This window comes from Triticum aestivum, chromosome 6D (assembly GCF_018294505.1).
Source record: "Triticum aestivum cultivar Chinese Spring chromosome 6D, IWGSC CS RefSeq v2.1, whole genome shotgun sequence".
NCBI classification, from domain to species: Eukaryota; Viridiplantae; Streptophyta; class Magnoliopsida; order Poales; family Poaceae; genus Triticum; species Triticum aestivum.
Genome location: NC_057811.1, coordinates 144,865,638 through 144,873,925, shown reverse-complemented (window position 1 = coordinate 144,873,925; position 8,288 = coordinate 144,865,638).

The window sequence follows — 8,288 nt, the reverse complement described above, 5'->3', positions numbered from 1 at the left end:
CGCTTATATCTTTTGAGCTATATAGTTTTTGCTCTAGTGCTTCACTTATATCTTTTAGAGCACGGCGGTGGTTTTGTTTCATAGAAACTATTATTCTCTCATGCTTCACTTATGTTAATTTGAGAGTTTTAAACAGCATGGTAATTTGCTTAAATTGGGAAATTAATCCTAATATGTTAGGTATTCAAGACTAGTAAAAAACTTTCTTATAAGTGTGTTGAATACTAAGAGAAGTTTGATGCCTGATGATTGTTTTGAGATATGGAAGTAGTGATATTAAAGTTGTGCTAGTTGAGTAGTTGTGGAATTGAGAAATACTTGTGTTGAAGTTTGCAAGTCCCGTAGCATGCACGTATGGTAAACGTTATGTAACAAATTTGAAACACGAGGTGTTCTTTGATTGTCTTCCTTATGAGTGGCGGTCGGGGACGAGCGATGGTCTTTTCCTACCAATCTATCCCCCTAGGAGCATGCGCGTAGTGCTTGGTTTTTGATGACTTGTAGATTTTTGCAATAAGTATGTGAGTTCTTTATGACTAATGTTGAGTCCATGGATTATACGCACTCTTACCCTTCCATCATTGCTAGCCTATTCGGTACCGTGCATTGCCCTTTCTCACATTGAGAGTTGGTGCAAACTTCGCCGGTGCATCCAAACCCCGTGATATGATACGCTCTTACACACATAAACCTCCTTATATGTTCCTCAAAACAGCCACCATACCTACCTATTATGGCATTTCCATAGCCATTCCGAGATATATTGCCATGCAACTTTCCACCGTTCCGTTTATCATGACACGTTCATCATTGTCATATTGCTTTGCATGATCATGTAGTTGACATCGTATTTGTGGCAAAGCCACCGTTCATAATTTTTCATACATGTCACTCTTGATTCATTGCCTATCCCGATATACCGCCGGAGGCATTCATATAGAGTCATACTTTGTTCTAGTATCGAGTTGTAATCATTGAGTTGTAAATAAATAGTAGTGTGATGATCATCATTCATAGAGCATTGTCCCAATAAAAAAAGAGAAAGGCCAAATAAAAAAGGAATGCCCCAAAAAAAGGGACAATGCTACTATCCTTTTTCCACACTTGTGCTTCAAAGTAGCACCATGATCTTCATGATAGAGAGTCTCTTGTTTTGTCACTTTCATATACTAGTGGGAATTTTTCATTATAGAACTTGGCTTGTATATTCCAACAATGGGCTTCCTCAAATGCCCTAGGTCTTCGTGAGCAAGCAAGTTGGATGCACACCCACTTAGTTTCTTTTGTTGAGCTTTCATGCATTTATAGCTCTAGTGCATCTTTTGCATGGCAATCCCTACTCCTCACATTAACATCAATCGATGGGCATCTCCATAGCCCATTGATTAGCCGCGTTGATGGAGACTTTCTCATTTTTTGTCTTCTCCACATAACCCCCATCATTATATTCTATTCCACCCATAGTGCTATATCCATGGCTCACGCTCATGTATTGCGTGAAGTTTGAAAAAGTTTGAGATCACTAAAGTATGAAACAATTGCTTGGCTTGTCATCGGGGTTGTGCATGATGAGAGCATTCTTGTGTGACAAAAATGGAGCATGACTAAACTATATGATTTTGTAGGGATGAACTTTCTTTGGCCATGTTATTTTCAGAAGACAAAATTGCTTAGTTTGTATGCTTGAAGTATTATTACTTTTATGTCAAAATTAAACTTTTATCTTGAATCTTTCGGATCTAAATATTCATACCACAATTAAGAGGGTTACATTAAAAAATTATGCCAAGTAGCATTCCGCATCAAAAAATCTGTTTTTATCATTTACCTACTCGAGGACGAGCAGGAATTAAGCTTGGGAATGCTTGATATGTCTCCAACGTATCTATAATTTTTGATTGCTTCATGCTATATTATATTCTGTTTTGGATGATTAATGGGCTTTGTTATACACTTTTACATTATTTTTGGGACTAACCTATTAACCGGAGGCCCAGCCCAAATTGCTGTTTTTTGCCTATTTCAGTGTTTCACAGAAAAAGAATATCAAACGGAGTCCAAAAGGAATGAAACCTTCGGGAACGTGATTTTCGGAACAAACGTGATCCAGAGGACTTGGACCCTACATCAAGAAATCAACCAGGAGGGCACAAGGTAGGGGGCCGCGCCCTCCACCGACGTACTTCTTCCTCCTATATATACCTACGTACCCCCAAACCAACAGAAGCATCCACGAAAACCTAATTCCACCGCCGCAACCTTCTGTACCCGTGAGATCCCATCATGGGGACTTTTCTGCCGTCCTGCCGGAGGGGGCATTGATCACGGAGGGCTTCTACATCAACACCAAAGCCTCTTCGATGATGTGTGAGTAGTTTACCTTAGACCTTCAGGTCCATAGTTATTTGCTAGATGGCTTCTTCTTCTCTCTCTTTGGATCTCAAAACAAAGTTCTCCACGATTCTCGTGGAGATTTATTCGATGTAATCTTCTTTTGCGGTGTGTTTGTTGAGACCGATGAATTGTGGGTTTATGATCAAGTTGATCTGTGAACAATATTTGAATCTTCTCTGAATTCTTTTATGTATGATTGGTTATCTTTGCAAGTCTCTTTGAATTATCAGTTTGGTTTGGCCAACTAGATTGATATTTTTTGCAATGGGAGAAGTGCTTAGCTTTGGGTTCAATCTTGCGGTGTCCTTTCCCAGTGACAGCAGGGGCAGCAAGGCACGTATTGTATTGTTGCCATCGAGGATAACAAGATGGGGTTTATATCATATTGCATGAGTTTATCCCTCTACATCATGTCATCTTGCTTAAAGCGTTACTCTGTTCTTATGAACTTAATACTCTAGATGCATGCTGGATAGCGGTCGATGTGTGGAGTAATAGTAGTAGATGCAGGCAGGAGTCGGTCTACTTGTCACGGACGTGATGCCTATATACATGATCATACCTAGATATTCTCATAACTATGCTCAATTCTATCAATTGCTCAACAATAATTTGTTCACCCACCGTAATACTTATGCTCTCGAGAGAAGCCACTAGTGAAACCTATGGCCCCCGGGTCTATTTTCTATCATATTAATCTTCCAACACTTAGCTATTTTTATTGCCCTTTTATTTTACTTTGCATCTTTATTATAAAAATACCAAAAATATTATCTTATCATATCTATCAAATCTCACTTTTGTAAGTGACCGTGAAGGGATTGACGACCCCTTTATTGCGTTGGTTGTGAGGTTTTTATTTGTTTGTGTAGGTGCGAGGGACTCGTGCGTGGCCTCCTACTGGATTGATACCTTGGTTCTCAAAAACTGAGGGAAATACTTACGCTGCTTTACTGCATCACCCTTTCCTCTTCAAGGGAAAACCAATGCAGTGCTCAAGAGGTAGCATGGGGGTGCGCTGAAGCTTCCCTTCCGCCGATCCACGTCCCATCGCTCCACCGCATCCATGGCGGACGCGCGTCGAGCCCACGCTGAGCGCCGGGCCGCCCTCACCGCCCACGTCTCACGCTCGTCGCGCGACCACAGACGTGCAGGCCGCGCTGCTCATGGCACGCGAGCTCCTACGCTACCGCCCGGTCAACGACCTCTACGAGGACTGGCTGGACCGCATCGCGGAGCTCGTCAGCACTGCTGGGGGCTCCCCCGCCTCGCTGCCTCGCCCTCCGCCAGCTATGGGCGACGTAGCTCACGGAGCACCTCCACCACCTTCGCACCAAGACGGCGCTCTGGCGCCAAGGCACGCGGCCCCCCAGCGTAACCCGCCATGCCGGGCGCCCGCGCGAGAAGAAGGAAGCTGCCAAGAAGTTCCCCGGCCGCAAGAAAACGCTCCTGCGCTCCCGGCGCCACCACGACAAGACTGTGTGCCGCCCGCGGCGGCGGTGCGCGAACACCAAGGGCAGCCCCCGTCTCCGCAAAGGGCCCCGATGGCCATGGCAGGCTACCGCGCCTTCATTCCAGAGCTGCGTAGCATCGTCTCGCCAGGCAAGTTCAAGCTAGACCTGCCTCCTCGCTACGACGGCACCCTCGACCCTGTGGAGTTCTTGCAGCTGTACGAGCTGAGCATCGGGGTGGCCAACGGCGATGAGAAAGTCATGGCGAACTGGTTCCCCATGGCTCTCAAGGATGGTGCTCGCTCGTGGATCCTGAACCTGCCCCCGGGCTCGATCTCCTCCTGGGGTGAGATGCATGACCACTTCGTCGCCAACTTCCAGGGCACTCGCGACCGCCCTCCGGCCGCGGGTGACCTGCGCTGTATCAAGCAGCAGCCAGGAGAGACCTTGCAGAAGTACATCCAGTGCTTCAACAGCGTTCGTCTCAAGATCCCCAAGGTGATGGACGAGGCCATCATTTCAGCATTTTCTGATGGCGTCTGCGACGTCAAGAGGAAGGAGGAGCTCGCCATCCACGAGGAGCTATGCACGGCTCTGGAGCTGTTCAACATGGCGACCAAGTGCGCAAGAGCTGAGGAAGGGCGCCTTTCCCTCCTCGAGCTCCCTGCCATCGATCCAGAGAAGAAGAAAGCCAAGGCCAAAGACGTGAAGCGCAAGGGGGTGGACGTGCTCGTGCCGGAGCCTGACACGAAGCGCGGCCGGGACCATCCCGAGTCGTCCAAGAGCAGTCGTCCGTTCTGCGCCTTCCACAACGTACACAGCCACAACACCAATGACTGTCAAGAGCTCAAAGCCATTCGAGATGGACGCTTCAGTCGACGCCCCGAGCGCAACGACCGGGGATACGGCCGTGGAGGGGGACGAGCGGAGGACGCTGGGACGATCGCGGCCCCCGCCAGGAGTGGCGCGACCGACCTTGCGAAGACCACTGGAAGGACCAGCCTCGTGAGGGAGCATGGAGGGATCAGCCTCGCGAGGACCGCCCTCAGGGCAATGCTGGTCTCCGTCCACTGCCGCCACCGCCAAGAATGAACGATGGCCTCCATCAGGACGAGGGGGCTGGGGGCTTCCAGGAACCACGTGCTATCGCCTGCATCTTGGGCGGAGCTCAGGCTCCAGCATCTCAGCGTATCTTCAAGCAGTTTGCTCGCGAGGTGAACGCAGCCCTTCCCAGGCTCGAGGCCACACGCACGCTCAGTTGGTCCAAGTGCGCCATCACCTTCAGCTCGGCGGACCAGCTCAAATGCGTGGCCACTGCCGGCGCCCTCCCGATGCTCTGTTCACCCGTCATCAGCAACATACAAGTCACCAAGACTCTCATCGACGGCGGCGCAGGGCTTAACATCCTGTCCGTCGAGACATTCGACAGCCTCCAAGTGCCATACGATCAGCTACAACCCACCAAGCCCTTCTCAGGAGTGACTGGCGGCTCCACCACACCGATAGGGCAAGTCCGCCTCCCTGTCACCTTCGGCCAGCGCGACAACTACCGCACCGAGCTCATCGACTTCGACGTCGCCCACATCCGTCTATTGTACAACGCCATCCTCGGGTATCCTGCATTGGCCAAGTTCATGGTAGTGACCCACCACGGCTGCAACATCCTCAAGATGCCAGGAAGCGGCGGGATCATCACAGTCCCCTGCGAAGAAAGAGATGCGGTGTGCTCCCTCGAGTGCGCCTTCCAAGCCACAGCAATCGAAGACCCCGACAACGATGGCGTGCACTACCCTCCTGAGGCCATCCCCAAGAAGAAGAAGCAACTACTCCGTACAGGCCTCAGGGGAGCGGCGCCTCTAACGGTGCCACATCAGGATCGGCGCCCGCACCTGGGGAGCCTCCCTCCCTCGCATAGGAAGGCACACCCGGCACCCTCCTCTGGCAGGGCTCGGGGGCTCTCTTCTGGAGGGCCTCAGACGTAGCCAACATCACGAGGGAGGCGCTCGGGCACCACATGGAGGCGTGCTTTGCGGCACGTTTCCCTTGGGAGGACAACGGGCGAGGAGCGCCCGGCGCTCAGGAGTTCATCGCCAAGACCACTCAGGAGCTACAGGATGCAAGAGCCATGCGCGGCGACCGTCGCCCACCTGGCGCAACCCCCCATCCAGGCGAGGATGGCGGGCTGCGCATCTGCATCGACATCCCAGGGCTCAACAGTGCCGCATCTCAGGAGCGCTTCTAGCCTTCGCGCGTTGGGAGGTGTGAGGGTCCACCCCATAGCTATGTCCACATGCCGTTTGGTCTGTCGAGCATGGCAGCCGCCTTCCAGCGCAACCTGCGGAGCGTCCTGGCAGCCCAGGAGGCCAGGCACCATGCAGCCCTGGTGGCTCACGAGGGGCGGCACCTTCGCCATGCATCTTCAGCTACCCCGACATCCCTTCGACAACAGAACCAGGTGACATTTTCCAAGTTTATTTAGCTGGGAGCGCCCCCCGGGTTGCATCATTCCCAGGCCGCATGGGCCTGTATCCGTGGCATGTATCTTTTTACATCTTTAGCTTACTCTGTTGGGGTGCCCCTCGGGCTGCATCATCCCCAAGCCGCTCGGGTCCGTCCCAGGGGCATGTATCGTTCTCGCGTTTATCTAAGTTAGCTTGTTCCATCTCATGAGTTATCCATGGTTATCACCCGCCCGCCCGGCACTCCACCACCACGGGAGCCGCGCGCCGGTCGTCTTTCTTCAGGATCCTTCGCATGAGAAGACTAGGCACGGCATCTGTGCTTGGGTCCGTCCCTTCAGCGTCGATAAATCCAACGGCTGGGCTCTGTCTGGCGGCCCGGCCCCGTTCACGTCACCTCCTGGGTTCATTGGTGCTTGGCCTTCTCATGCGATAGCCTCAGGAGAGTCGGTTGGCGCAGGTTGCCTAACCATCTCGTAGGACCACCACAGCCATCAAGAACCAAGACCAGGCGCAACCCGCCTTGAGGTAGGGCCTCGTGAGTCCCGCGCTGGCTCGCGAGTGTTCAGACACACCTCGCCTAGCCTTGCCGTGCAAGCCACGTGTCAGGGCGGGGCTGTACACGCCTCGGGGGCTCCACTCAGAGGGAGCTCTCACCCACGCACCAGTGGAAGCACCATGCTCTGCGCTGGCAGTCGACACGGCTGAGGAGCGATTATGCCCGTGCAAGTGCGGAAGCGCTATGCTCCGCGCTGGTGATAAACAACTGAGGGCAGCCCCATGGCCATATCAACCTCAGGGAGGCTCCGAGCTCAGTGTCTGGCCTCATCGCAACACCTCCCCTCGGGAGAGTCGCGCGAGGGGGCTAGGCACGGGGGCTGCGCTCGGGTCATGCCCAAGCGTACGCCACCCTGCCAGGTCCCTCGGACCTAGTCATCGCGCGCCCCTCCCGAGTGGAGCCTCGGCGAGGGAAAAGGTATGAAGGTCATTTGAGCGTCAAGGGGGACTCCTGAGCATCGCGACTCAGGAGCCTAACTGGCCATGTAGCCCGTCACCCCTTGGTCTCGTCTTGGTGATCCGGACGACCCAACGGCGGCTGAGGTATGCGCGGGGGTCAGGCCCTGCCGACGTAGAACACTAGACCTGCTCCTGCGTCTCCTTTCTGTAAGATGTTTGCGCGTCAAGGGGGACTCCTGAGCATCGCGACTCAGGAGCCTAACTGGCCACGTAGCCCCTCACCCCTTGGTCTCATCCTGGTGATCCGGATGACCCGACGGCGGCTAAGGTATGCACGGGGTTGGGCTCTACCGACGTAGAACGTAAAGCAAATAGGAAGGAAATCACGGAACTCAAATAAATATTACAAGACATATTGTTCTCCAAATACCAAGCATAAGTTTAAAAGCCCCCACGAGGCATGGTACGTGTTGCAGATGCAAAGCAGGAAAGAAGTCGCCAGCAATTCATCCCTGGACGTCGCCGTCGCGTGCAAGAGGTGCCCCTTCGACGGCAATGTTGCCCTCACCTGTGCCGCCTGCCGGAGTCGCAGGTTCAGCAGCACCACCTATTGGGGGCGCACGGTCGAAGGCGCGGAACTTCTTCAGTAAAGCTTCCACCTGGCCCTTTATGGCTTCGGCAGCAGCTACGTAGCGCTTGTCATCCACAGGATCCAGCAGCTCATCGAGGTTGGTGGCAGGATCACGAAGATGGAGGTGGCGGAAGACGCGCGTCAGCGCAGCCGAGGAAAGTGTGCTGGCTTCTCCCTCCACCAAGGGACCGATTCCGCCCACGACCTCCTCAAGCGCCCCGACTAGATGAGGAAGCAGCTGGGTGGGGCCCTCGTCATCGGTGGCCAGCGGCTCCTCCAAGCCCTTCTCGTAGAGTGCCTGCAGCGCCACGCGGGTCCTCTCCTCGAGGGACTTGAAGGCCGCGCGATCCTCAGCCAGGACCTTCGCCTTGGCGTCAAGCTCGGCCTTCTCCTCAT